Below are 22,347 nucleotides of genomic sequence, written 5' to 3'. Positions count from 1 at the left end.
TAGCAAAATTTAAGAGAATTATCAAATGTCATTATTATTTATTGATACTACCTCCACCAAGGAGATTGCAATGTTTGTTTTTGTCTGCATCGTTCGGTTTGTTTGTTTGTGTGCGAAATATTAAACTCAAAATAGTTGTAAATGGATTTGGATGAAACGTGCAAGAAAACTTTATTATGACACAAGGAACAGATGATTGAATTTTGGTAGTGATCCGGGAATTTTTATGAATTTTTGAAGGATTTTCTTCTTTTTTTATGAGCAATATAGGGTCATTGAATTTGGGGATCATGCTACACTTATTTGAGGTTTGCATTGAACAGATGTGCAGTAAATCACATACAGTGTACATGTATTCTGCTTGAGGTGCCATGCAGCAGGGAGCTGATGAGGTAAACACGAATACAAGGCTTCCATTGGAACATTTGGCGATTTTCATCCCGCGTACCCAAATGGGTAGTTCTACACAAACTGCTTGACGGAGGCCTGCGCTCTCTGAGTGCTATTCTAGTTTATAATGACACCTGCAGATAGATGTCCATTATAGACAGGTTGGTAGCAAATATGATATATCATATATGATATGATATCATATTTAATTTTTTCCTCTCTCTCTCACCCAAGTTTGTGTCTTGAACCTTGAACCTTGAAGTTAAAGACAAAGTAGTAATCCCTTTCAGCAGCTCTGAAATATACTACGACTGCACCATCACCCACTGTCACAGCACATCCCATCCCAGTTTAGTTCGGAAAGAGCTGCTTCAGGGATTATCTCATCAAGGTTCAAGGTTCAAGCTCCTTGGAACTATCTGGGGATGGTGAGAATGTTGTGTGCCAGTGAGAGGTGGCAAGGAAAACAATGGTGTCTGTAAGCCCTGTTCTAACAGACCTTACCACAGCAACGTCGCGACAACGTGCAGAGAACAAAATTCCTCTAAAATTCCAATAAAACCACAGGAGAGAGTGAGGGGTACAGTTCACAGACACACACCAAAAATCTTGCCAGGGTAGGTTTCCATGAATGTCAGACTGTCTCCAGTGATGACTACCATACCTACCAGCTACATGTAGCACCGCCTATTCTAGATTGTACATTTACTCTTAACAAGCATCGATCTCAAAGTTGTACATTGTACACAGAGATCAGTGGCTACATTCCATGCACATGATCAGTGTATGTTTGTATTAAAATTGCTTGGGTAGTGGGATGTGTCGCGGTAACGTCAGGATGATGTTGTGGCAATTACCCTAGCTGGCTACAGGATAGAATTTGGCAAAAGTTACCGCGGCAACATCTGAGCGACATTTTGCATGAACCGTTTTAACAGGCAGGGTGAAAAAAAGATTACCTTGACATTACTTTGACTTTGTCATGGTAACTATAGTTTGAAAGGTTCTGTTAAAACAGGGCTTAAGACTCACTTTTGCATTTTTATGTTTGTCCTTCAAATTCAAAGTTTTGCATATGATATACTGCACTGAGCCTCGCAAGGACTTGATGTCAAGATACACGACAAGTGAAATTGTGTGATATAATTATTAGCTACCAGTACATGTACATTGTACATGTATGTTGCTAATGATCTGTTATAGCCATAAACTTGCAGTTCAATGTAGTCAGGGTAATTTTCCACCTAGGTTTATAAGTGTAGGATGTCCCAATTAGCCCTTGTATGAATTTGTTTGACACAGAATGTTCAGAAGAATTACATGTTCACTGATTGTACTGTTTTGTATATTTAACCATATGGTTCTTCTATAGTGTTGCTCCTAAGCTACTGGTACTGTACACGAATGTATCACCCTATAGTGTGGTTAATATGGTTTATGAGATAATGAGTTTATTTGCATACATGACTGTACAATGTATCACAGGATGTGAGGGTCCACATTTTTGTGATAAGATCTGTGGTTTAAATACTGTACATACAGTGGTGTGTGTGTGCCATGGAGTATTGTGTTACGAGTATGACAGAAGAAACACATGATATAGGCCTACATTATAGGAAACTACTCGAGAGCATTCTAGACGAAATGCACCAAATGTACATGTACAGCCTATGTAGTTTATACTTAGAACTATAAAATGTTCTCACCCTAGAAGGTTTTAATACCTTGGTATTGTGCTAGAAAAGTAAGTTAATAATACTGCGTGTACAACTATAAATATCTGTTTCATTTTACTTTTAGTTAAGGTACCAAAGGAACCCTTCCTGATTTGATTTCAAGCATTTATCTGAAACTGTTGCTGAAAATAAACTTTTACAAATGTATGAAGCAAGACAGAATGAGAAATGTGTATTTCAGTACTGAACATGTCATATCATACATGACTTTCAAATTGTAACATCGTAATTGAGTCTAGAAAAATTGGTAGTTTTGTTTGCATTTTTGTTAACTAGTCCAATATGGCTAACAGTTCCCCAGTAGAGAAAATCAGGTTACAATGCCTCTATTTCCTTTAGGGTTACTTAAGGTCACGTTTGTATGCACATGCAAATAATGCAGTATTTGCAATGGTACAAGGTTAAGTGAGAGCACCTGGTGTAAGGCAAGGCTTTGACGCAGTATGCCACAAAGTGATGAGTGGTTAAAATTTGAAGGAAAAAAAAGTGGTCTGTCATTCAAATCATCAACCATAAAAATTCCAGGTCTTAGTGAGTGTTTCTGTGAACTTTGCACTGTACAGAATATACATTTTGCTATTTAAATTACATTTAAGTGGCTACATACAGTAGATCCACTTATGTACATGTAACACAAGAGAGGGAACCTCTCAGTTAAAACTGTGTGATATGACTTTTACAGTGTACAATTGTACATGTAGTATCTGTATCATATTTGATACAGGAGAGCCCCTTGAATCCGCTTTTAGGCTGATTTGCAAAGTGACTTTGCAGAAGCCTCAGTGGTTTCCATCAGTGAAAGTGGTTCCAGTCATGACAATAGAGGCCTTTCAGAGGCTCGTGTGAACCCCGTCATGTCCTAACATGATCCACTTCCTTGGGAAAGGAAACGTCGGCGGAGCTTTCATGACTACTGCTGTATACATGCGAAGGAGACAGGAAAAGACTAATTTTGCCCTGGCTTACCCCTAACTGAAACGTGTGGGATCAATGAGAACTCGTGGCTGCATTAAGTCATTTTCTGCACTCCGTGCCATTGAAATGCCTGTCTTTACATGTACAGTAGATGTGTTTGTAATCTTACACTTGTAACTATGTCAGCTGCTGCAGTTGGTATACTGGGAGTGAGAGCTTAATTCTTTCAATATACATTGGATTAATAATGTACAGTTTACGGAAAATATGACTTTCAAATTTAGTGTGCGATGATCATGGCCACTTCTGTTGTTTTTACTGCATGTAGTTCGGTAGATCATGTGATCTTTGACAGCAAAATTTTCAACGAACTGAGAAACAAGTAATTATATTCAGTTTTATTTCATTTCAATATTTTCATATCATTTCGCAAATGAAGATGCATCAAAGGTCTTTTGCTAGCAAATGTTTTTACATTACAAAGTTGAATACTACACAATGTACAAAAATGTATCACTGAACATGAATACAATGAACAAAATGGCAATTGACACATCAATGTCCGAGTACCATAGAAATACAATGAAATATGATGGCACCTGTGAGCAAGCTTGTTTGATTGTCAGTCCCATTAGATCATGTTAAGGGATTGCTTGTCAGCTCTACTGTATATGACAAAAATAATATTTATTTGTAATTTGACTATTATGCCACAGTCTAATAATGAAATGATTGTAATGTTATCTTTGTTCTTTTTTATCATGTTGTTTCTGTTATCATCAAAGAAATGATTAAGTCCACATGTCTTAACATCCATGAGCAATGTAATATTCCTCTCCCCTAGTAAAGAAGATGTGATAAAAAACAAACAAACAAACAAAGGCCAGCCAAGAGCAACTCTTGCTTTTAAAATTGAAATTATCCTGATCATGTACACATTGTGCATGTGTACCTTGTGTCATGAGAAGCGATGCAATAGGAATGCAACATCCTCTGTTCCCTCTAACTGACAAAGTTGTGTTGTACATGAGACTCTTTAAGAGACTTTGTTTACATTGGATGTCACCTACTTGGCAGCTTGAAGTTTGGTGCGAGTCAAGTATTGCTTCACAGCCATGTGTATCCCCTCACATGAATCGTTGTCATAGGAAATTACACATCTTGGGATGGGTAACAGTGCAGTGTTTCACTCTTGATACGGTGGCTGTTTCTCCATGAGGCAGTGTAATTGATTTCTGCAAAACGTGCGTGTTCCAGATAGTAGATTTAGATTGCAATTATAACTCTCTGGAAATTGAATTTGTAGATTCTGGGTATAATTTATGGTTTCATCCCATTTGCCACAAATGCAAATGTGCAATGTATGCAGTGTGAGATGGAATACAGTATGTCACCCCCTTGCACCGAGAGTGTCACTGTTCGACAGACATGGCATATTTTAGAAGACTGCATTATTTATAATATGAATAGTAGGAGTAGTGGTAGGAGTAGTAATAATAATAATAATAATGATAATAATGATGATAATACTTATTATTATTATCATTATACTATTATTATTATTATCATTACTACATGTTTACAGTCTGTATTTATTGCAACAGATTGACAAATTGCCCTACATCGACGTAAATAAGCACTGAATTGATGGAAGAATTTAATGAATTTGAATAATAAAAGCAGTACCCGCTGCGTGCTATACATGTAAGGATTAGAACCAACACTTGCTGTCGGGCGAAAGCTCGGTGGTCTAGTGGAGATGACGCCTGTCCGGTGATCAGGAGGTCGTGGGTTCGAATCCTGCTCGAGTACATCATGTATGCCCATGATTTTTTATCATGGCTACTACTAAAACACTGATCAATTCAGTGCTTATTTACGTCGATGTAGGGCAATTTGTCAATCAGTTGCTATGAAAACATCTCGACGGAAGAATTTCATGAATTTGAATAATCTGTATTTATTTGTAGATTTACCATTTTATGCATTATGTTATGATGTATGTCTGTTGGTGGGTGAGGAAAAAGTCATTTTGAGTTTAAAGGGGTCAAAACACTAGCCTATGTAATTGAAATTTGTGGGAAATTTGAAAACCTAAATCAAATCTCTTCTCAGTGATGACTGTTGTATTAAAGTAATTGATTAATTTAGTGATATACCAAAGGTCATAACCTTGTAATGATTTGTTTACTTTCACAAAGGTATTCATTAATCTGTTTATTAGAAGTTCCATTGCTTTGAAGGTTATTTTCTTTATGCAGAAAACTTTTATCGGTTTGGGAGAGAGTGCAGTATCATAACAGAAATCAAAACTTAAACCAGCCTGTATGTTTGACTTGCATGTTTTCATTTTTTAAATACTATTGTGGTCATCCTCGAGCTACATATGTATATTGTATTTTCCTTGATTTACAAACAGTAACACTGCTCACCAAATGTATTAAATGTATAATGTGCAAATGCATTATGTGGTGTATGGACCTAAAATGTGCTTCACATTGCAGTGTTGCGTGCAAGCATTCCTTCCCTTTACAACCCCCTGTTCTGCCCCATGGACTTCACAGAAATGACTCCATATCCCCATTATGTGCCAGCCGAGTGGGTCTTCTTACAGAAGGCAATTTAGCCATAATGAGAGGTAGTAATCACAGATTAATTGCATGTTTGTGTCCAGCGTTCTACCCCCACAGGATTGTACACATGCCGCGCTGCATCTAATTCTATAGCAATGACGTGCTGACACTGAAATGTCAGTGCACACCGATAGGGTGTCATTAAGGCATCGTACCCGTTTTTTATTGGAAAAAGAGAGTAACATGTACATTGTATTTGTCTCAGTATGAGTATTTGTATGCATTATACAGGTGTACATTTAGTGTTGTTGATAGATGTGTGCAATGTAAAGTGTATGTTTTAATTAAAGCATTGCTAGCAAATCGAATAAAATTGAATAAAATCGAATTGATTTGAATTGAACTGCCTCTGCCATTCAATAAAGAAGAGAGGTAACAAATCAGTGACAATATGAATTATTTCACTCTGTGATTTATCATCCTATGGGAATCTTGATTTTGTTGCTATGGTGAAATAACTACAACTGTATAGCATTGCCTACTTTTTTACAGCTCTTCATATGATTTACGGTAGTTTTACACACTGTAGGCCTAACACAAAATCTTTAAACTGCAAGAAAGAGAGAACTCCCTGAACATGAAAGTATTTCAGAGAGCCAAAATTATTTCAAACACAGGATTAAAGCATGTTACTACTACTGTAGTATTACATGTACGTTCCAAACAATTCATGTGAGTGCTGTAAATATGAATGCACTATGACCCAGCGTTTGGTATTACAATGTGCGCAAGAAATCCATGCAGTGTGTAGCCAAGAGCATGATGAGAACTACGAAGTACTGTTGAGTGTAGCAAGGGCTGTGAAACCTTACAGGTGAATGGAGAGCACAGAAGAGGGTTGATGGCCCAAGAAAGGAGTTCAGGAAAGGGTGGGGGGGGGGGTCCTTCTAAACATTTTATACCTCCATGGCACTTCTTGTGCCTTTTGTTCATGTGCCCCTTGCCCCTTCACATTGTCCCCATAGTGAGTCTTTTTTTCACTGTGGAGGTACCAGTAGCCTTCCATCCAGATACTCCCTTTCTTGAGAATTTGTTTAAAAAAAAGAAAATCCCTCATATTCTTTCTTCCAGTGTCATCCAATTTTTTTTTATTAGAACTTCTAGAGTCTGAAATACCATTAAATGAATTTAATTAGGTGATCCGAGTATCCTCTCGGATCACCTTCTGTATCTGTACTGATTCTTTGTTCTTCTTCTTTTTCTTCTTCTTTCTCCGCAAAAGTTGTGTAGAGGTAATCTCGGAAAGTCCTCTTCCTATCAATGTCAAAATTATACCATACATGTATCATGTCCCAAAGACGATCCTCCCGATAAAATCATAGTGATTAGTCGACCGTGACGTCACTATGACGTCATTATATGAAAACACATTTTCATTCATATCTCATTAATGGAATAGAATTTTGCAATGAAATCTACGTCACATACATTTCAAATTATGCGCATTTTACTCATATTCTCAAAATTCATATTTTCTCTTAAAACGTGCGCGTACGCGCGCGTTGAAATATTTGTATGCTCAAATCGAGCTCAAATTTTTTTTGCACACGTTTCAGACCATTTGGAGCATTTTTTGAAAAATTGAAAAAATTGGACGGACGCGTACGCGCGCGCACATATTCGCACACACAGCTCATAAGCAATGGAAATTTCCCGGTTTTTTACACTAATCGGATGCCTGAAATGTCAAGGAATATTTCTACCAAGTTTCAAGTCAATCCGACTCAATATGACGTCATACGGGCCCGTCAAAGTTGAAATTCCGCGCGCGCGTCAATGGCGATATACAGTGCAACGATGCCAAAAAAAAACGCCAATTTTAAATCCGATTTTACTCGTCAGGATGGACGGTAACCCCCCATTTTCTGTACATATTCTGAAAGCTGATGAGTTGTACATGTCATTTCATGGGTTGGCGATGCTGGCAAAATGATTAAAAGATATCAAATTTCTTTATAAAATAAAAAAAGTAAATTTTCAAAATGACGTCATCAAAGTTCAAGTTCACTCGAGCGTGTCTCACTTATCCTTTGCCAATTTACACCCAGATTTCAGTATGTTGTAGCTTAATATATGATCTTTCATTAATATAATTACAACATTTTGATTGGATGACGGCATCACCTCGTAAAAATGGATTGAAAGTAATATTGTCAAATTTGATCAGTTTACGTGTTATCTCTATGGGAGAGCAGTTTTTCTGGCAGTGAAAATTGACATGACTCTCTTTTTTGAGCACTAGCTCACTTATGCTTCGGTGAATTTCTCCCAGATTTTAGTATGTTGTAGCTGAGACTTTGGGCTATCGTAAGTGTGCCCTCCATTTTTTCATACGATGTCGGCATCACGTCGAAAAACTGGGTTGAAAATGGCACGAGGCTTCGATGCAGCGTCATTTTGCTTAATACACAGGGCCTATGGAGAATGAAATAGGTCATTGCGTAGCGCATCCGACTCGTATTCCTAAGGTCCCTGGTTCGAGGCTCAGCCCTGCCAATTTTTTTTTTATATTTTTTTAAACACTTTTGTTCTTTTTTTCTTTAGTTAATCTTAATCTCCCTTTACTTACTTTATCTTTTTCTGATTTTTTTATGCTTCTCCTTCAAATTTCTATAAAATAACATAATTTTTTCTTTATTTTTCTTTCTTTGTACTACTTTCTGTGCAATAGATGAACAACAAAAATGGCTATCAATCCCATATTTTGCACATGTTTAGTACATGTCACGTCCATTATTTCATAAAATAACAACTACTTTATCGGACACCATCTTGGGTATGTAAATCAGGGTCAAAGGTCATAAATGTTTCATCCTGTATCTTGGTGAATACATGTCCTCCCTTTCCCATATTTTGCACACGCAAAGACCATGTTACAAGAATCATTTCACAAAATAACCACTTTTTGCTCAGATGCCATCTTGGCTGTGCAAAGTTGGGTCAATGGTCAAATATACTTCATTCTGTATCTTCGTTATAATGTATACCGATTTTGGTACCAAAGATGGCAGACCTGACTCTCTTTTCTAAATGAGAATCCAAATATCACACGGCCAATGTCTCTTAACACAGATGAAACCTATATGGTCATGCCTATTGCGATCAGGACTCGAATCATTGATTTAAAAAAAAATCGGATCACCTAATTTGTCAGTCTTGACAAATTCCGAGTCTAGTTGAAAATGTTACTATGGCTAAAGAAATAAACTAATTTTCTCTTGAAATATTAGAAAGGAAACATTTCAGCCAGAATTGTTTTCTTGAGCTATATATGGGTCTAACAACAAATGGAGCATGTCTATAGAAATGAAGCAAAGGCAAAAAGTATGAAGAAACTTTAAAAGTTTGTTGACTTCAGCAGAAAGTGAAATAAAATGTCTCTCTCCCCTCCAGATTACAATCACACTCCATTTAAAGCTGATACCATTTATCCACTGCTATAATCTGTACTAAGCTTTGTTGAGATAATGAAAGACTTCCACCTGTAAAATGTAACAGTGTCTCAATTGGTATGCACCGATCCATGCAGTAGTACAAATGTGTATATTATCAACCCACACGTTTCATACACAGTGTGGATTTTGTCGTATCATTCCTGCCCCCTTCCACTCTATCAGCACAGCGCATTTCCTGCAAAGAAGTCCCTGCTATTTTTGTCAGGCATCTTCTCCCTACATCCCCACTTGTGTTTCGTCCAAGGCCGCCATGTGTGCACCATTCATCCGTGTCCCCTGACTCATTCTCCATTTCATTTTTCCATCGGTTTATTGCTAATACCTGACTATTTACCCCTCCCCCCCCCCTCCAATTACTTGCATGGTGTAATGACCGCAGCTGGGTCTAACTGAAGTAGATGTGGGTGTAGGAGTCTTGCACAACTTTCAAAGAAAATGTGTAGATGTTGCCAGTCCATTAATGCAGTTCCTTCTCACAGTTGTACATTTTATCAAGAAGGCATGAAAGTCTATGATGTATACAGCAGTGAAAGACTGTTTCCTTTGGATATTCTAGGAATTCACTGTTTTGTCTGTGACAACTTTTTTTTTTTTTTTTTTGAGGGCGGAAACACCCACTCACACTTTGAAGTGTTGTTGCTATCAGAAAAAAACAAACAAACAAACTTGAATGCCAGTTGAAAAGATGAGACATGTGTGTCTTATGTAATCTTTTCCTAGAGGGGCATGTGACACGTACATGATTGTACCACACTTGAATCAACAACTCAACGATGCTCCCAAAGAAACTTCAAGATTGTTTCTCCCTCCCTGCCCATTAGTCAATAGCAAGCCAAAAATCAGCCAAGCCTATTCCATAACTTTCTGTACAAAGCTGGAAACAATCTTCTTTTTAATACATGAGGTACACTTTAAAGTTAAGAGATACACTTGTAGGACAGGCAAGCTATGTTACTACATTGAGTGGATATGTAAATTCATTGTTTGTTTGGCTTTTTTTTTACTTTGATACAATATGGCATCTGTCCTGTGTCTGGGCTTGTACAGCTACTGAGCCGGGGTGGCCACTTTAGCCTGGTTGCTTGTGAATTATTTCTGCTTCCTGTTAGGATTTCTATCGCCAATGCAGGCATTAAAGGGTTGTCAACCATGGTAAAATGTTGTTGATCTATCAATGTCCTGTTCGTAAAGGAAACCAGTAGATCATGTAATTGACCATCTTATACATGTATACACACCTGTATCACTTTGAGCATTCCTTCTTAATGTAGATGTAACAGACTTTTCTACTTAGGATATACACTGTACAAACTGTAAATCACTATCAGATCAAACAATATTTTATCAGCACTTACATTGTACAAATGTATTAAAATGTTCACACCTGTATCACTTTGAGCATTCTTTCCTAAATGTAGATGTAATGCAGACTTTTCTACTTATCACTGTCGGATCCAACAATATTTTATCAGTACAACAAATGTATTAAAATGTTCAATTGATATCGTTGCAGATAGTGCTGTTAATATGTCAGCCTTTTATAGTGAACCTGTTTTGTCCACAGTTGTTTACGTGCTTGAATAAGGTATAATCTGCAGTTATTATCAGAGTGATAATGATATAGTCATCAACTATTAAAAGCTCATATTTGCTACCATGAATTCATACTCGTACGAGATTGAACGAGAAGAGTGCGTGAGGAAAAACACTCACCTTGTGGCTTCTGTAGTTCCACCACTGATTAATGCATGAAGCGTTATTCCGAGATCTATCAAAGTGGCCAATTTGAGTTGATAACGCCAAAGGGGGAAGAAAGCATCGTCTGTCCTGGATTGCCCCAAGAAGAGTTCAATCCAAGCAAGTGGCCTGTTTTCTCACTCTTGTGTGAGGATTTCTGTTGGACGAGGTGGGTGGGGGGGGGGGGGGAATTCAGCGCTTATATTTGAAATCACCTACATGTAGGCTCGATTGGATGTAGTTGAATCCCTCCTTTGTTGTTCATCCTTCCAGCTATTCTGGCAGTCTTACAGTAAAGTGACTGGTGAAATCAGCTTTCCCTCTTCAATCTAACTTTTCAGCAATCTGCCTTGTTCTAAGAGGAGAAACATTCTTGATCCTCAAGTTCCCCTTCGTCCCCCGTAGTCGTTTACTGTATGTAGAATCTGTGGCCTATAAAGCTGTTAGAAGTCATGCACATGTACTTCAGATGTTGAGTATGAGAATCATATAATATTCTGATATTATGTCTAAGTAAGACACGTTAAAGTTGCAATTTTATAATTTGTGTGTGTGTGGGCGCTTATCTCACAACCCCAAATAACAAAATATTCTATGATTTCTTGGAAATGGGAACTTGTTTTAAAAAGGTCAAGTGATTTAATAGTATTTTTGTTGTTGAAATGCCATAACACTCATTGAAATGCTAAACAGAAATCCAATGTTTTAGGTTCCTGTGTCTTTTAATATCAAGGACATAGTCAATGGTCAATGTCTGTGGTGTCTGTTGTATTGCTGTCATTTGCTCTACCTGAAAAAGCCATCATCTCGACATTTTTTTTTCTTTTCCAAACTCGTGTGATTTACACCCATTACCAATCATATGTGCAGATCATCTGGATACAGGCTGACTTTTGCCTGTGGATTATCGCGTTCACCCTGCACTCTGAAATTGCACGTCATGGGGAATGCGAAAGCAATATCAATTTGCATGTTTAATACATGTGTCTGCATGCTGGCCAAAACACTCTACATGTATGTGGCTGAAATGTGTAGCCCGCCAGTTTTGTCAGCCCTGGGCTGCGGAGTCCCTCCTCATTTTCCACAGCACAGAAAATGTCTTCCCCGTGGGGCATGGCGCCGGCCGACTCTCAGGGAGCACTCCTGCATGCAGACAAGGCTCAGTGATTCCCAGCACCAAGCCCAGAGCCCAGAAGCCCAGACTTATTAGTTAAAGGTGAAAACCCGTCCAAGCTCCCTCAAATTCGCCAAAGCACATTCATGCACATGAATCAGAGTCATTCCTATGGATATTCTTCTCTCGATGATGCGGTGTATCAGCGAGTTGGTTAGATCAGTATAATTAAAACTACTTCCCAGTTTATGCAGAGAATGTGGTCTGAATATTTATAATTGCATGCTCAGAACATCTTCCATCAGCCTTCAAAGCTACCATAAATGTAGTCTGTTGTGAATGGATTTTGACGCATTATGCTTATACATTTTTTATGCTGATTTGGTTGAATCAAAAGTTGTGGTATGCTTGTGACATGTGTCGCAACCTTTAAAAGCTTCACTTTCCTACTGTGGTCAAGGGAAGCAAGTGACTTTAGTAACATTTCAAGCAGAGACACTAGTTGTGCGTGGAGATACAAAATGGAATATGCTTTAATTCTGAATTATGATTTGTTTTATGTTACCCTGAGGAACCAATGAATACATAACAAGCAACAACATAATCAACAGATTTTAATCCCCTTCAAAGGACCAGACAGTAGAGGATTGTAGTGCTTGGGTGCCATAGTCAAAATTTCTGGCCTAACCTTGTTTTCCCATCCACCCAGTGTTTCTTGATGATTTAACCCTACTTCAAAGCTGCTGAATCCAAATCTAGATGTTGCCACTCTTGCATCCTTGAGTTTAGTGAGATATTCAAGATGGCCACCCAACTGGCCACTAAAAATTTTAGATATTTTGAAACCCTCGAGGAAGCAAGAGTTCAATCAACCAGATTCAGGTTTGGCACTCTCAAAATAGGGTAAAACCATACGTAATTATTTTAAATTTATGTACCACTTGCAAGGAAATACTTGTATTGGAATTTCAACTTTTGGTGGCCATTTTGGCTACCATCTTGGATTTTATCTCGAAACCCTCAGGGGTGCAAGAGTTGCATCATCCAGATCCAGTGTCCTCGAAATAGGTCCAAACAATTCAATCTTTTCAATATTTCACCATTTATATGGAAATACAATTGGAGTGTTGATTTTTTGTGCCATCTTGAATATTGGGTGGTAGAAGACTTGACGGTGCACCACATATTCTTTCTTGGACCCGTCTCTCTGGTGGGTTGGCTATTTTCAGGACCACATACATACAATTGTACCCAAGAAAGAATACGTGGTGCACCGTTTAAAGCTTTGTACTACCCAACGTTCTACGTGTACCCCCACAGAAGCCTTCAAAGATTTCAGCATATTGAATATCTCAAAACCCTCAAGGATGTAAGAAAGTTTGCATCATCTTGATACAGATTCAGCCCCCTCAAAATAAGGTAAAATGTTAATTATTGTTTTCGATTTTTCACCATTTGTAAGGAAATATGTAGGAATTTCAGACTTACACAACCAGTTTGCCTGCCATCTGGCATATGTCAAAATTCTCCAAGATGCAAGAGTTGTATCATCCAGATTCGGATTCAGCATCCTTTAAATACATAGGGTAAAACCATCATAAGAATGGTAAATAAGGTTCAACCTTTGGCACCCAGACTATTGCATAGGAGCACAACTGCGGCTACCAGGTGACTTGAACCTCAAAAACAAGTTTCACATTTTACAGGCCTGCACTTTGGTCATGTGATCATGCATGGATACCAAATGGAGGTGTGCACTTCATGTTAATTTAGCTATTGGGACAGAATACAGATTTTATAGTTCATTCAGAATAGAGCATGACATTTAACAATCATTGTACTGATTTTAGGCTGGTCTAGATTTTTACACATTGAGAGCTTTCTGATTGAATGCAAACTACCATTAAGAAGAATTTTAAGACAGTTTCTATCAAAAGTGTCTTCATAAGAAGATATTTGAGGTACTTGCTGTTCCTTATCTGCAGTCATCTAAAAAATGTCACTTCAAGCCTGAAGTCAATATGAACTTGACTGTCCTGATTATCATAATTTTTCTGATATGCATAACTATCAGAGCTTAGATTTTGTGAAGAATTGATACATAGTATCTTTGGAAAATACAAATGACACACAGTAAGAAGATTGGCTGAATTACCAAACCATGTGAATCTTGTCAAACTTGTCATCATTACCATTTCTTGATAATCATTAAAGATGTTCTGCTCCTTGACATCTTTGTGTTAATGGTCTGAGTAGATACAATCTATCCCAGTAATAAAAAAAAGGAAAAATAAATACTGAAAATGTGGCAACTGCAAGATAGTGATCACTAATACATGAGAGGATTGTAAAACATTTTAAATTTATCACTTGAAAAATCAAGGAAATTTAATTGCAGAGGTTTTGTATGAACACGTTGCTTGTTAGCAACTGACATCACTGGATTATATCACATACGCTGTCCCTTGAGGTGAGCTTCAAAAAGCACTCAGTCTTTTCCAAACTCTCCCATCCCTTCCCCACCCCAACCCCATCCCCAACCCCATCCCCACTATCACTACACACCCAGCGGAGAAGGAGTTTCCCTGCCATCTTGTGATTAACATTCCGAGGGACGTAATGATGTTGCTTTCATCCCTGTGGTGGTGATTCAATGATACACAGGCAGCACATTTTCAGCCCATGACCTTGAGGGCAGGTCTGATGCACAGAGTGGGTGGAAGAGAAGATAATATTGAATGGATTGCATTGCAGTAGTTTTACAGTAGAATGGCTGATACATGTACATACACCTACACACACACAAACACACACACACACATAAGCACAGCATTGTATTTTACTGATGTGCTGAGAATTACTCGCAATAAGAGAATGCAAGGAATATTGGGAAATGAAAGTGATTAAATTATCTTCCTAAATAATTGTCTGCAGTATACATGTCTGTTACAGAGAGAGAGAGGTATTGTATATTTACTGTCACAGAATCAAATTATACTGTTTAAGACTAGAGGAAATTTCCATGTGAGTAATTATTATTATTTTTTTTTTTGCACTCAGCAGGGTAACCTGAATTTCATATTTTTAACTCCACAGAATCAAAACATTAATAGTGTTACATTTAACAAAAATATTTGTATATTTGTGTGCATGTATTTTTTGCACTATTTTCTGATTGCACCAAATGCGTGAAAATTTCTGCATCATGAAAATTTCCACTTTTACAGCACGTGACATAGAAGTCCCACAGACAAAAAAGTGGATTAAAAAGTGAAAGACTAGATGGAAGAGGATTATGATATCCTTTACAGTGGATGATCCAGGAATTCCATAAAGGGGGACACACAAAATATTTCTGGTGCCCCTTCCGGGGGTTAATCAGCTGACAAGCAAAAAAACAAAAAACAAAAACAAAAAAATTTAAGGGGGCACTTCTTTCATTTTTTTTATTTCTATTTCTTTCATTTTCCAAAAATTAAAGGGACAGTGCACCCAGTGCACCACCACCCCCCCCCCCCCATCCACCACTGCTTTTAAATATATCCATTATCCATCAACATTGCATCTCTCTGACAGAAAGATGTGCAGAGAAGTAGCATCAGTCCCAAATTCTCAAGGGAAATAGGGACAAGAAAAAAAAAAATCAGGAAATGGTGTGGTTAGAGCATGGGAGGAGAGAACAATGGCTCCCAGGGAGGGCTGAAAATCGCAGATATTTATTAATGACAAAAATAAAGTTAATGGGAAGGGAGGGGCAGAAGAACAAGGCAGTAAAAAGGGAGCCATAATTCTCAACATATAACACATGTATAAATGAGAGAGGATTATTGCAGATGACAACTCTCCGTGGAGTGCATGCCTTTTTACGTTTCAAGCCAGTTCCGCCCAGGAGCAACGTTGTGAGATTCAAAGGAGAAAGGAAATAGCCTTCCCGCCGGCACGTTGAGATCAGCAAGGAAAAATGGTGATTATATTCAGAATGCGGAATCAGTCAACCGGAAATATGATTCCATCCTTGCAAGAATGGCAGGTCGTATTCAATTTTTTTTTTTCCCCCCCATCATCCCTCACTCAATTTTCCACAACAAGAAGACGAGAGTGTCTGTCAGATAACGATGACGATATAAGACTGCAAGTCAATTTCCACTTCCATTGCAAACATCGCTGAGAAGGAGTCAATCAATATATGATATTTGATTCATGAGATATGACAAATTTGTTGGCCTACGCTTGATGATTATGCAGGCTGGTGCATTCCGGGCTATAGATAGACATGATATAAGCAAATCAATGGATTCAAGGCACATTCCACGCATTCAAATATGAAATTCCTACACAGTTTATGAACAGTCGTCTAACGACACTACATGTACAGATGTACCTTTAGACAACTTTCATCTCCATGTGGTTTACGTGGATGTTGATTCCAATCATCTACTGTAAAATGAGGAATGTTCGCGTGCATTTTAATTTCGCAAATTTCGCGAGAGCCAAGATTCGCGAAATTAAAATGCATGCAGAGTTATTTAACCTACGTGAATGCACTGAATGCCAGTGGCTATTTGCGAAAATTTTATGCCGCGAAAAAGGTCATCGCCTCCAATTCGCGAAAATTTCATGCCACGAATATATCATGTTTTACAGTATTTTTCTTTCTATTTGTATTTAATGCTTTATTGTGTAGGCCCATGGATGGAAACATGCATGGGTATTTATAACTTTATTCCTATAAAGCTATGCTTATTGGGAATTTACTCTTCTGAGGAGCAGCAAACCACTTGATTAGCCTAATTGGGAACTCTCCCACTGGGACACCCAAATTAGCTTATGTTTGCTTTTGTGCAATAAAAGGCAACAATTGCCACATTTTCAAGTGGGCATTGCCTTCCTTTATGTCTCAGTTTCAAATATGAAAGCTTTTTTTGTCTGCAACAACAACAACAAAAAGGATTGTTTCCTTGACTCTTTCTGTGTACATCGTGTGTACGATTCACAGTAGATTTTTGTGAGAACATGTCTTGGTAATATTACAAAATATAGTACTGTATTACCTTGATGTGATCATACTACTTTACATAATATAATTATCTCTTTCATGAGGTATTTGGTTTTGTTTATTGTCTTTTTAATAGTCACTGACCTTGTCCTTTATTTGCACCATTAAATTGTACATTAAATTGTAAATGCGCATTATATTATAAATTTGATGTAGGTAGGAGAACTCAAGGACTGGTGTAGTAATGTGTTACTGGGAGTTCACCGAGTCTTTGAGTCAAAGGAGTGTATTGTCTTTCAGATATACAATTTATCAATTTATTGACCTAAATATTTAGAATTATGTTTCATTTCTGTTTCTTCAGTTTTGGTCTTTATTGTCTCTTTGTACTCCCCAAATGGTTTACCAGGAGCTGTTCAAGAGAAGTGAACTGAGAAAATGTCAAATTCCAAACTCGCACAGGGATTAGACTGTGCATTTGCTTCTTCAAGCTACACAAGAACTGACACATAAGTACGACATAAGACGAAGCAAGTCTCATGCATTTATGATGTGTGAGAGTGGCAACAAATGCGATCAATTGTAAGATGTTTGTTGCACACAGGCTAAAAAGATTGTCAGCTCGTCTTTCAAGCGTGTCACTGCACGAGCTTATGTCGTTTCCAGAACTTTCCGCGCCGAGCAGAGCGTACCTTAAGATCAATCGTACATAATGAGATTCATTTTCCGGAGTTGACCCACTTTGGAAATGCCAGCAGAGCGCACTTCGCTGGGGGTCGGCATGCAGCGGCACCTGAGCGTCTTTTCATCGAGCAGGCGACCTTGAGCCGCTCCCTTGCCTCTGCGGAGAGATGGCTGTATCAAGTCGGCAGCATGTGAGGGAGCCCTTTATGAGATGCCTTTTAGTCTCCAGGGGAGTTAGGTCATTGGATGAGAAATGGAGGTTAGAGTTGCGTGGGTGTTCGATCATTAGTGAAAGGAGTGAGTGTGGAGAGATTTTGCAATTGTGTGCTCAGCGCATCTCTCAAAATTGACATTGAAGTGAGATGTAAAAAAAAAAAAATGTGTATTGTCACTTTGTTTTGTTTTGTTTTTAACCAGCAGTGGTTGTTTGTTGGTGTGTTGTTTTTGTTTTTTGTGTTTTTTTAGGGGGGGAAGGAAATGAGAAAAAAGTTAATAAATTGTGCAAAAGACAAACAAGTTGGAACTTTAGAGACACAAGTACTGTTAAAGAATCATGATGAAACAGGCTAAAATTTATACTCCACTCTTTCTTTGAAGTTCAGTAAACTTTCTTCATGATACTGTGGCTTCAGTGATATTATGGGGCAGTAGAATATCTACTGTATCTAGCCAAGCAATATAGCAAAATGATATATAATAATAACTTCTCAGCCAGAATAAATCTAATAGAAAAGAATTTCTGGCTTCATAGAAGGGCAATCCAGGGGATTTGGAGTGTTAGTGGCTGCAACTCTCCCAATAATGCCGGGATAATGAATGCTAAAGTGATTGACTCACGAAGGCATCTCATATGCACCGTAATGACGAAGCGAGATTCCCCTATGTTCACATCTAAGTGAGATGGCAATTACAGGCACGCAGCCACATTGCTATCAGGCATTCCTGATCTATACGGTTTAACCCACTACATCTACTGCTTTGCAGAATCCAGAGAGATTGTATGTTCATCTCCTTCCTTTTTCTTCTTCTTCTTCTACTGCTTCTTTTGTTTTCTTTTGTCTTTGCTATTGTTTGCGAGGGACTAATGAGGTTATTAGAGCAGAGTTGTTCTGGTTTTTCAGTTCTCCTGGTGCTTCAGGCATGCTTGAAGTGGGCCGCTTGATGCGCAGGGCCATGCGGAGGTCAACATTGGGACTGTTTATCACACCTGATGGCACGATTGTATTCACATGCGTGCAGTAGCCTCTCTGTCGGGGTCTTTTCATCCTATCCTATACAATTACACCTCTCCCCCTCTCTCTCCTTTCTCTCTCTCTCTCTCTTTCTCTTACACTCTCTTTCTCCATCTGTCTCTCTCACTCCTTTTGCTCCATATCAATTCATGTTCTTTTTTTTCCTTCCCATGTTCGTGTACATTTGTAGTGTTTTTGTTTTGTTTTAGGGTTTGTTTGTTTTTGGTACAAAGCATAGTTCCAAAGGATAATGTGATTCTTACATTGTAGATTTTCAGAGCTTTTCGTGCCTAGATTCATTCCATTTTGATAATTATGCAAGAAACAAGCTTCCAGTGCTTCAAACACCTGCTGAACTAGTGTAAATTCAAATAGTTAAATGTGAAGATTGCACAAGTACAGCTGTATGTGTAGTTGCTGCTCTCTCCACATGTACCTTGCAGTAATGTTCGGATATCATTATTCATACACTTTTGTTGCTGTCATCAAAAATTATTTGCAGTGCAGGAGCAAAATATGTTGATATTTCCCCAAAGCATTCACACACTCATGTAATACATCATACAAAACTTTCATATGATCCCTGAGTTTTCTTTGCTGCAAGCATTACTTTTTATTAATCTAGTTTCCCATTCTGACTTGTCTCTCCCGTGCTGTGTTCATACAGCTACACAACTTTTGGATATTTGAATCCTATTTCCTATGGTTTTGTTCTTTGTCAATCTTCTTCTAAAATATTAAATCATGGTGTTGCTCAATTAATCCCTTGTTCATTTAATATTCATGTTCAATTTCTGAGCAGTATTAGTATTCTTTATCTGTGGTAAACAGTGATCAGGAATGTAATTATTATGTACATCTTGCCAAAACGAAAAAAACAAAACAAAACTAGTGGTGATGCAGAACACAAAGACAAATTTGATACAATTATTGCCATTTTTTTTCATATCACAGCATTTAAGCAATATTTCAATTATTGATTTTTCCCTGCTACACTGTACCCCTGTGGCACCCCTACTGTTTTCAAACTGTTTTTCTCTCCCCTACAGTACCTCTTCTATATATTGTGCCTCACGCATGTAGTATATCATGCCTTATCTTCCACTCCACTCTCTCACCTCACTCTCAGCAGCCTCTATCAACTCACTCTCAGCAGCCTCTATCAACTGTCCACTTCTCAGTGTATAGCATGACTAATAGGTTACTTACACACTACCAGCAGCGACACATATTCTGACCTTTAAAGCTGCGGTATACTGTATACGCAGAATATTTCGCTAAGTTTTTATTTTCGCGAATTTCGTGAGTCTGGTGCTATTCACAAAATTGAAGACACGCGAAAATATTGACTCAGATCCCGATGTGAATGTGACATATATGCGTGTACACTTCTTCTGTTACACTTTTCACTTTAGTACAGGACTCCATGATCGCGAATTTAACCACTCGCGAAATCGTCAGGAAGTCCCGATTTGCGAAAATTTAGACTTGCGAAATATATGGCGTATACAGTATTGGGGGGGGGTGGAAATCAATTCCATTTTTTGGTCACGTTTGCAATTGCATACCTATTGTATTCAACTATTGTATGCATTTTAGATGTTCCATGGTATGCTTCTTCTCTATAAAAATACTTGCGTCATAAAAGCTCATGATATTTCAGTAATTTGTATTATCCAGCACAAAGGCACATAAATGAAGTAAAAGACAGAATAGAAGGAGTGGATATATATTTATTTGCCATGCCAAGAACTAGCTTTTTTTTGCCATACCCCTTTGTAATGTAGGAATGGAAGAGATTATAAATTCTGTAGGAGTTTTCCCCCCACTATCATAACTTTCCATCCAACAAGGTCGTTAGCAAGGCGCGGTCTCCCGGCACCGCTCTTCCAGTTCATTGCCCTCTATTGTTCATTTCTCACAGGAGTTCATGCCTTTGCTAACATGTGAGTGCTATTTTTAAAGCAATCTGTGCAAATTTGGTATGCTATTGTGGTAGTCCAGCATGTTGGCTTGACACATCATGTAGTAAGAGCATTGTTTATATATATTTTTTTAAAGATGACGACAAACATTCACATGCTTGCAATTCAAATCCCTCAAGAAATTAGCTGCGGGAGTTCACTCTTTTGAAGTACGTCATGTATACATGATATGAATTGGATTCCCTATTCAAAGATCATTAGAAAGTACAATTTAGTATTCCTTTTTTTTTTTTTGTCTACCTGGTAGAGTGATATTTTTCTCAAAGGGGACACTTTCTCAGTAGCAAATAATTCTCTAGTAGAAATCTAAAATGGTGGAGATCATATGCAAACCTGTGTGCACCTTGTGTCACTGCAAGTTGTACTTGTGCACAGTTTCTTTGCCAGCAGTGTGTGGACTCAGAACAAAATGCGCTCTTGCACAATAAGAAGGTTTTGGTCAGTTTTTTGTGTTTGCATTGAGGACAGTAGGTTGTAGCAGTGACTACAGTTTAGTCATAGCAATGACTGCCTGACAAAGAACACAGTTGAATTCAAAAAAAAAAAAAAAAAAAAAAAGATAAAAGAGGAGGGGGGTAAGAGTGTAATGTCCCTTTAAGATTGTTCAGTTGCCACTGGACGTGAGTCAGGGCTTCAACTCTGTCAATAATGCAGCGTAAACTCCTTGCCTGACAAATCGATTTCGATCCTGCCCCAAAAATTAATTGATTGTTGGTGGAAACAGGTTTTGTGCGCAGGCCTTTCGGGGACACGGTGTAAGGGAATTTTGATGCCTTTCTCCCCCCTAAGATATATTTCATGATGTCGGCTCCCTTAAAGCGAGTGCATTTTGATCAACCCTCATGTGTCCGGGCAATTTATATTCATCACTTTTGCAAGTGGAGTGTCATATTTTTGCAAGCCATCAAGATGACGGGGAAAGGGTGTCGGTAGGGCGAGGGTCAATTATTTCTCACCTATTGGATGTTGTGCCAATATTTGTCATTCCATTATGTGATGCTAGGAGGGATCTACGATGCACTTTTCCTCAAATAGCGAAGCTTAGGCCTGCTGTTGTCGATATCTAGATTGCGCCTTTAACCCACCCAGGAATTTACTACATCGAACATCTCATTTTAGTTGCCAGCACTGATGAAATGGCAAATGAGTGTGTATGTGTGGGCATTGTATACCAGCTAGCACCTGCCCTCGTTGTATTCATCTAATTGGAGTTTCTTCAAGTCTGCCTCATATTGAAGGAAGCAATACAGAGATATGGCAGTCCATTTTTGCACACTTTGCCCAGTCCTCACATCTGGTATCAATCAAATAAGATGCTAGCATTCACCAGTAGCCTACTGAAGATGTTTGTTGTTGTTGTTGTTTTTTTATTCATGAGATTTAAAAAAAAAAAAAAGATCAGTTTGTAGCAATGCAGAAAGATTTAGCCTTTAATTATCTCCTGGATGAATACATTCACCTGTAAGTGAT

At 38.1% G+C, this 22,347-nt stretch overlaps 1 protein-coding gene across 1 annotated transcript in view; it reads left to right on the top strand.

Annotated features, from left to right (window-relative positions):
- LOC140244629 (F-box/SPRY domain-containing protein 1-like) overlaps positions 1-22,347 on the top strand; it is a 35,169-nt gene that overhangs the window by 671 nt on the left and 12,151 nt on the right. The gene's annotated exons all lie outside the window — the stretch shown is intronic.

Source organism: Diadema setosum, chromosome 21 (genome assembly GCF_964275005.1).
Source record: "Diadema setosum chromosome 21, eeDiaSeto1, whole genome shotgun sequence".
NCBI lineage: Eukaryota > Metazoa > Echinodermata > Echinoidea > Diadematoida > Diadematidae > Diadema > Diadema setosum.
Note: the sequence above shows the minus strand (reverse complement) of the source record. Positions and strands in the feature narration are given on the sequence as shown.